The sequence below is a fragment of the Trachemys scripta genome, chromosome 2 (assembly GCF_013100865.1).
Source record: "Trachemys scripta elegans isolate TJP31775 chromosome 2, CAS_Tse_1.0, whole genome shotgun sequence".
NCBI classification, from domain to species: Eukaryota; Metazoa; Chordata; order Testudines; family Emydidae; genus Trachemys; species Trachemys scripta.
Genome location: NC_048299.1, coordinates 86,608,595 through 86,617,768, shown reverse-complemented (window position 1 = coordinate 86,617,768; position 9,174 = coordinate 86,608,595). Strand labels below are relative to the sequence as shown.

The 9,174-nt window shown below is 41.3% G+C and overlaps 1 protein-coding gene across 3 annotated transcripts in view; it reads left to right on the top strand.

Moving 5' to 3' along the window:
- Positions 1–579: 579 nt before the first annotated feature.
- The window catches only part of DPY19L1 (dpy-19 like C-mannosyltransferase 1), a 112,521-nt gene continuing 103,926 nt past the window's right edge, over positions 580–9,174 (top strand). For 2 of the 3 annotated variants that reach the window (XM_034761184.1, XM_034761182.1), the window contains exon 1: positions 8,021–8,841. The gene's annotated coding sequence lies outside the window, so the exon portion shown is untranslated. Of the gene's footprint in view, positions 1,099–8,020; positions 8,842–9,174 lie in introns of those variants that run through there. The other variant, XM_034761183.1, reaches the window with a different exon arrangement.

Below are 9,174 nucleotides of genomic sequence, written 5' to 3'. Positions count from 1 at the left end.
GACCAATGGTCCATCTAGCCCAGTATCCTGTCATCTGACAGTGGCCAATGCCATATCCTCAGAGGGAATGAACTGAAGAGGGCATGGGCGGTGGGTATCATAGGCAAGGGGAGGCTGTGCCTTCCCAAACAGCCTACTGTGGCCCCGCCCCCAGGCCAGCTTGCCTCCTGTAGGGACTCAGGGCTGCTGGGGTGGCTGGTGCTGGGCCACACTGCCTGCCCGGCATTCTGTGGCTGGCCGCTGAGCACCGGGACTGGAGGCCGCCTGAGCACCGGGGTTGGGGGCACGGCGGCTGTGTTGCCCGGCTGCCCACAGCACTGAGGCTGGGAGTGCTGTGGCTGCGCCGCCCAGGGGCTGTGGGTGCTGAGACTGTGGTGCATCAGTGCTGGGGCCTTGGCCCCCCCACCCCAGACTGTCTGGTGCTGGGGCTGGGGGGGCCACAGTGGGGATGCTTGGGGCTCCTAAGGGGGAGGGGGAGGTAGAAGGGGGGAGGGAGGGAAATGGGGCAGAAGGGGAGGGGCCGGGGGTTAGCCTCACCGGCTGCCCACGGAAGAGGGCAATTATTGAGTTATCCATCCCGTGTTGTCCAGTCTTGGCTTCTGGCAGTCAGAGTTTTAGGGACACCCAGAGCATGGGGTTGCGTGTCTCACCATCTTGGCTGGTTGCCATTGATGAATCTATCCTCCATAAACTTATCTAATGCTTTTTTTTAACTCAGTTATGCTTTTGCTCTTCACAGCATCCCTTAGCAACACGTTTCACAGGTTGACTCTGTATTGTGTGAAGAGATTTTTGTTTTGTTTTAAACTTGCTGCCTATTAATTTCTTTGGGTGATCTCTGGTCCTTGGGTTATGTAAACTGGCAATTAACACTCTCCTATTCACGTTCTGCACATCATGACAGGGATACCCACCTGGGAGCCTACCTCCTTACCTTTCTCTCCTATGTCATATATAGAGTTCCTATTGGAGATCCTGGCTGAATGGTTAGGAGATAATGTTGAGGCTTCCAGACCAGGGATGCTTTGAAAACCCACACCTAGCCTCTACAATGGAAGGTGCCACTAACATGAACCAGCAACAAGAAAATGTGAATAGGTGAGATTTTTTTCAAAATTTTATGAAATTTTCGGTGCTTCACAAGAAGCGCCTCATGTTTCTTTCTGCAGCAAAACTAGTACAAGATTTTTTTAGCTTAAGCAGGAGATGCACACCACCTTTGTGTCATGTAACCCTGCTCCATAAAGGCTCCTGTGCAGGCATTCAACAGCTATTTGAGGGCCTGGGTAGGCAAGGGGCTATGCCTATTGACCTACTATTGCACTTGGAGAGCTCCTGTGGAGAGCTGAGCTTCACCTTTGGCAGGCAGTGTGCACACCTTGCACTGTGCCTCCTTGCACAGTGCAACCATACCAGTGCTACTGCAAGAGGGTACCTTCAGTGGAAAGAGCAGGCTTTGTCCTTAATGCAAAGAATCAGCATATAGTCCAGACACTGAAGATTATTTTAATTATTCTTTGGTTCTTTGGGCCATTTCATAATTTCTAGCTGAGGTTTCTAGAGTCTGCTAGATACTCACCAAAATCACCTTCATGTACCAGGGCATCTGTGGGTTTTCAGGTTGTTGTTTTTTTAAAGACACCATTTGCATCTGACTCACCAAAGTACAGCTATAGAAAAAATATTTTAAGAACTACACAGAGTAACATTTTTTAAAAAGGAATTAAGTGCAATAGATCAGTTGTGAAGTCTATATTCAAGTCCTGAGTCAGTGAGGTACTTAATCATGCCTCAGTGCTTAATGTGAGCCATAGTCCTTTCTCAGACAAAACTCCCACTGAAGATATGGGAAGAGTTTCAATCATATTGGTTCTTTTTTAAAATCTAAACTTCAGAGCAAATTTGGTAAGCAATATTTCACAAATAGGGAAGTCTTGTTCTTAAAAGAAGACGTGAAAAAATGAGTTGAGAAAGACGTGAAAAAATGAGTTGAGTTACACTGGAAAAATGAGTCACCAATGTGAATCTCATGAGGTGGAGACTTTCACCAAAATGGAAAAAATAGGCAAAAGTCCCCAACTGAAAAAAGGAAATATCCAGATTTTTACCATACTACTATGGAAATAAATCAGAAACACAGCATCAGAGCCAGTGTTTAGTGTGAATGTAAGTATAGATACTAAATTAAACAAATAACATGCCATTCCCACACGATTAGCTTTGCATGCCAACAGCACATAAATGTGTACTGCAGGGAAACTGGAAGGCAATGGAGACATTTACGTAACAGAGTCATAAGAAAACAGTGGGAAGAAGAAAAATCACACAAGCCACATGATTATAAACAAATTGTAAGCTGGTTAAAGAAGACAACAGTAGCCCAGCAAGAAGACTTTTATAATAATGTAACTTGAGAAGAACCACGGCATGCAACAAAATTTTAGTTGCACCAGTTATCATGGCTCTGATTCAGCGAAGTACTTAGGTTCATGCTTAAGCTGACTCAAGACTCAAAGGCAGGAAGAACTAATCTTTACGAACCTGATCTGAAAGTTACAGTGTGCTGGTGGACTCCTACTGACTTCATTGGGATGCTGCACAGATGCAGGGGTCTGCCTGCATGGAGTTATTTGCAGGACTGCAGCCGAAATCAATGATTCAAACACACAAAGATAATTAATGGAGCCAAAATAATGGCTTTCTATCACATCCGTATTTCACAACACGAGACGAGCACGCACCCAGTGGAGAGATCATTCACGCAGACAGAAATACAAAGAGCCCCAGAAAAGGAAGTAGAGAACTGTATATCATCTTAGTTTAAATAATGAAAACCATAAGAATTAATAAGTGCAACAAGATGTTGCAGATATGCAGAGAAAAGAAACAGACACTTGCAAAACATCCACTAGTGGAGTACATGAAATAAATAAGTTTAAAACAAATAATGACTTCACTTTTGTTCTGTTCTAAATGTCACTGATGTTGAATTAATGGCATATTTTTGTAAATAGATTTCTCACGTGAAATGACTGAAAACACAGGGCTTAGAAGAGCATATGGAAGTAGTGGGGAGATTCTAAGTGTTTTGCAAAAATCTTACATACCATGCTGCACTTAATTAGGGAAAATAATTCTTAAAGAATAAAGACACTTTGATAGAGAAGACAGAAACCTGATTCTCAATGAAGAAATTGTTCTTTGTTTATGTAAGACAAAAGTATAGCTTAAAAGGTCTCTCAGCGTCCTTTCTGCAGCAAGGAAACCTGTTCATGAAAAGTAAGTGTAGCTTCAGCTCTTCTTACTGGGCTTCCAGAATAACAATTCAAAGAGCACATGAACTGATTGATTTACTTTGCTTGACCCATGGTCACATGACTCTGTGATCCTCTATACTGCTGAACTGTTGTGACACAGGAAGCTCATTTTAAATCTGAATTTGAGATGGCTACACTCATCTAAATCTAATCTATAAACCAAAATGTTTCATTTCAGAATTTAAGGCAACATTTTCAAAAGCACCCAGTGTTTCCAACTCTTGTGATTTTTTTCACAAGTCTTGTGATATTTGGTATGTTTTCTTAAAGCCGCAGCTGCTGGAACCAAGACTTTCAGTTTTCATTAAATACTAAATTTCTAGCCCTCATAGTTGCAGAGAAATGCTGGAAAATGTCGACCACATGCACCCTAAACATTCAGAAATGAGAAGGCAAATAAAAGTACCTCCAAATTATTATTTTTTAAATCTTGTGTTTAAGATAATCTCATGATTTTTGAGGGGTCCTGACTCATAAGTTTTGAATGCTTGGGATGCCAATGCTGAAGTAGAAAGGGTTTGCTGATATAGTTCAAACCAGTTTCCTGAACAAAATAAGCTATATCAGCAAAATAATTTTTTCTCTTATGTGTCTACGTCACTTTTGAAAATGGGATATAAGCTCCTAAATCACTTAGCCAAGTTTGAAAATTTTACCTGTGGTCTGTATATTAACAGTTTCTTTATAATATTGTGATATACAATATAATAAAAAATTGTACTGAGCAACAGTTTTGTTTTTTGCAATGTGTGTCACAATAAATGACTGCTTTAGTGTTCTTGTTAGTAACTATAAAACTAAGAAACTGTAGGAAATAAAATCTTGGTATGGTATTTCTCCCTGCGTACTAATGTTTTCAAATTAACAAATGCCCCCTGAAAAAAAATGAATAAATCTTTTAAAATTACTATATTGTGTTTATGCAATGTAGTTGTAGCTGTGTCAGTCCCTGGACATTAGAGAGACAAGCTGGATGAGGTAGTAGTATCTTTTATTGGACCAACTTCTGTTGTCGAGAGAGAGAAGCTTAGAGCTCTTCTTCAGGATTATTTATTTAACAGACTCCCAGTGCCATCTGCTGGTTGCATAATGCCATTTTCACATGTAACGATTACTGACAGACCTACAGAGGCTGTGGAGCATTCATTATTTGAGCTCTATTCATAGTGGATTAGGTGTGCAACTCCTATTTTTATTTTAAATTCTATTGTACACTGTTCAAGGGGGAGAGTGGGTAAAATCTGTGCAAATAGAGGTGTTCCTGCACCTGAATCAAGAAATGAGCTCACCGGTTTATTACTAACAGTAATAAATATTTAGCATAGTGCTACTTATGTTCAAAGCACTTTACAAATGTTATCTAACTAATCAACTTTGAACAGCACCAAACAGCCATCAAATGTTTACTGTTTACTTTTAATTGTTACCTACCTAGGCCATGTCTGAGCCAATGATCAACTCTGTAACCAATTGTCAGTCCTGTGAATCATCAAGTCCCACCAAATTTACCTGTGCAGATTCTGTACCGGATCCTGAGCTGCTGTAAACTAATGTACTTCCACATCAGCTTACACTAGTTGAGGATTTTGCCTTCTATGCTTCTTAAACTGTGTGCTTTTGAATACCTTAGTATAGCAAAGCAAAAATACTCAGCACTGACACAAAAGTGGAAGGCAACACAACAAAAGCACACATGCACTAGTTCATCAGATGGCTGAAATGTGAGATGCTCTAAGCTATGATGGTCTTTATGCATTATTGGTGGTAAAATATTTATAATTCTTATACATTTTAGAAAATATTAAACAAAAGCTATTGAAAGATGTGTGAGGTAATATCTTTTATTAGACAAACTTCTGTTAGTGAAAGACAAGCTTTTGAGCTACACTGAGTTCTCCAGGGCTGGTCTCTGAAGAAGAGCTCTGTGTAGCTTGAAAGTTTGTCTCTTTCACCAACAGCAATTGGTCCAATAAAATATATTGTCTTTCTAACATCCTGGGGCCACCATGACTACAACAAAATGGGCCTCCAGTTTGCCCGTCACTGCCATGCTTCTTGTATCAGGTAGGACATCAACCTCCCAAAAATTGGAATACTAGTCGACTGTAATCAAGTACTGCTTTTTCTTGACGGTAAATCTATCCTCTCCCACCTTTTCCCAAGATTGGATGGACAGATCATGTAGTACAGGGTCTCTTTCTGCTGGCAGTTATCACATATCGTCGTGTATTCATTCCCAGCCAGTAAACACACACTCAATCCTGGCTAAAACAGCTGTCAATGCCCAGGTATGAGGTGAGTATTTTTTGCATGGCATCCTTTTGTAATGAGGCAGGGACAACAGCTTTCTGTCCTCGAAATATGATTCTATCCTGCACACTCAGCTCATCTTTCATTTGAAAAAATGGTTCTGCTCCTACCGGTACTTGGTTTTGTTTTCTGGTCACCCTGCTAGTATTGCTTTCATGACTGTCTGTACAGTAGTTGAATGTCCTTTTCAGTAGCCTCTTTGATTTCCATCAGCTTCACTGTTGAAACTGACGATAGTGCAGTGTGCTGATGGTGTGAATGTCCTGATCTCTTTCCCACAGCTTGTTGATGCTGGTATATATGCCCTGCTCAGGGGGTGTCAGCTAACACCACCAATTGTTCAGGACAATATCTGATCTCTATGGGTAGCATTGGAGGGACATCAATATTGTCACCCTCAGAGCACCGATGTCCGATGGCAAAGATGTCCCCAGTATGTAACAGTAAAACTCTGCTGGCTCTACTAGCTCAATACACCTCACACACACTGCTGGCATAATATTTATTTAAAAGGTGTCTTATAATGTATCACTTGAAAACTAATAACACTCTGGTCAGCACTATCACTGCAACATGTATGTAATGATGGTCTATGTGAAATTAGGGATATGCTCTAATACTATGTTTTGGAGACTGTAAACAGGCAAAGAAGGCAAAACAGTTTTTTCCAGACAAAGGGGAAGGCAAAGACCTCTTTGACTCAGGTGTAAACCGAGCCAGGTGTGACCAGACACAGAAAATAGGCTGTCCATTTGTATTGGAGACTTCAGGATGATCATTTGCATGGAAGACTGCAGGACAATCATTTGCAATGTAAATCCCAGGAGACTGCAGTATTAACATGGAGTCAGATCCCTGGTGGGAAGAGTGAACTGAGCTGAGTCCCCAGGAGAGCTTCCTGATTTTGAAGTCAAAGAAAAACTTTGGGCATATAAGGAACTTTGGGGCTCCATCTTCTTAGGGAACAAAGAAATCAGCTCTTTGATTTTGTGATGGCTGGATCCTGGCTGAAACAGCCAGTCATGCTGGAGAATGCTAATGACTTGGTGTGAGAAAGAAGTTATGTTAGACAAAGCTATATCTTGCTATAATTGTTATAGGCTCTGGAAAGTGTGTTTGATGCTGGTGACCAGGTGCCAGCTCATGTGCTTCTAAACCCCCTGGGTCTAGGTAGTGACTGATCATTGTTCCTAGGTCTAAAGGTCTGAGGCTGACTCCCAGCTGAAGGCCCCATGCCTGACACCTTTGTTGGGCAGGGGGACTATGCAGTCCAGCCAGCTAGACCTTGTACCGATGCATCAGCCTTCCTAAGCCCCCCAGTTGATTAAAGTCATTCTCCCAGAGTGATGGAAAGTGAGTCAAGTTGTTTTCAATAATTAATCTAATAAATGGGTGCAAGAAAACCAGACAAAGAAACTAAATTAGTCCAAACAAAAAGACACATTGATCTAATTCAAGGACTATGCTGAAATCATGCTTAATAAAAACAGAAGATGTGGAACCAGAAATTAATGAACTAAAATTGGTGTGTCAAATACGAGGCCTAATTGATGGAAAAAATGATAAGGAATGGGCTATTCAAACCATCACTCCCATTTTTGGGTCCTTACAGAAAGAGACTTTGGAGGGTTTATTCAGAAGAACACATGGAGACTACCAGAGCGAGTTTCACCCTCAGGGCTGCCACCCCCACCATTTCCTGGGATCCCAGACCTTCTTCTTCTTAATCCAGAAATTTGTCCTGACCAGACCAGGCTAGAAAGAGGGACCCAGATGACTTCACCACCCCTATCAGCTCCCACTGAATCCCAAACACCACCTGAAATGATTTGGGATCAGACTTTAACAGCAGCAGCAACAACAGCTTCAGCTCATCTCAGCTAACTTCTCTTTTACCCAAAAGGAGAGTTATTACCGTCTTTCATACCATCTAAGGCCTGGTCTACACTGGGGGGGGGCGGGGAAACCATCTAAGATACGCAACTTCAGCTATGAGAATAGCGTAGCTGAAGTCGACGTATCTTAGGTCAACTTACCTGGCCATCCTCACGATGCAGGGTCGACGACCGACACTCCCCTGTCAACTCCGCTTCCGCCTCTCACTGCGGTGGAGTACAGGAGTCGACGGCAGAGTGATCGGGCTTTGATTTATCATGTCTACACTAGACTAGATGTGATAAATCGATCCCCAGTAGATCGATCACTACCCTCCAATCTGGCGGGTAGTGTAGACGTACCCTAAGAGGCTGTCCAACAAGGGGGCTTTTTCCTTCTAAAATTCTCTGAGCAGTGTAGTTAAGCCAACTTAAGTCCCTGTGCAGACAATGGTAGGCTGACAGAAGAATTCTTCTGTAGGCCTAACTATTCCCTCTCAGGGGATGGATTACTTACACCGACAGGAGAATCCCTTCTGTCAGCATAGATAGTGTCTACACTGAAGTGCTGTAGCATTTTAAGTGTAGATAACACCTAAGTAAATTCGATGTAAGTCTGACAAATTTGAGATCTGACTTCTATTCCCAGCAGTGCTTTATACAATGTCTGAGCTATTTTCATTATAAAAACTGTACAGTGTTAATTCCCTGCCATTGAACTTGAACTATGAAGTTTAGTCAGTTGTAATTGCTATGAGTGAGGTGCGTACAAATACTCAAAGAAGTCAGATGAGTATTTTCCTTAAATATTTTCCTTTGTTGGTTTAATTTAAAGTAGCTGCAATTCTGACAAAGCATTCTTACTAGGTAGCAAATAAGCTTCCCCCAACATCCCATTTTCTGGACAGTAAAAAATTGATAATGCTCTTCAAGTCAGGTATGTAGTTGCATATAAATGTGTCTTGAGACAAATATGGATGTTTTGTCCCAGAATATTTTGTATGCTCCTGCCTGTTATTCTTTATTGAGTTAATTGTCTCAAAAGCTGCAGCACTCTGTTTTACTTGTAAGATGATGCATAACACTGTCTCAGAAATAAAGAGGATGCCTTTATCAGAAAAGGGCACTCTAACTTCAAAAGTACGCCTAGAAAGCAGCCAAAAGGTTCTATCCCTCAGAGCTCATCTGCTGAGGCATTGACACAGATTATCTCAGCTGAAAGAAAACAATAGATGTATGGTTACCGGTGGTTCAAGAAATTGCTTTATTGGTGGGAGAAAAAGAGAAAAGGCTGAATAGGCAGTATATTGGCAGACATTTGGACTTCATAAGGATAATATGTAAGCTAATTGTTCCATTTAGACACCATAATGAAAGTGACAAAAGTGAAAATAGAAATGTGTTCAGATAACTTTTTAAGTATATGGGCATAATAATTTTTGCAACCTGGCTCTAAGGGTTTGAATTGTTCAGGTCATGGGACCCATAATGAAATAATCAGCACGACAATTCAGACACAGACTACCAGACTAGTGAAAAAAGATGGGGGGTATTTCGGGTGATGATGGATGAAACTGCTGACATTAATCATCAAGAACAAGAGTTCAATGTGTGTTTGATTTGCAAATAATGAATGGAAGGTAGAAAAAGTATTGTCTGTAGTCATAGTAACT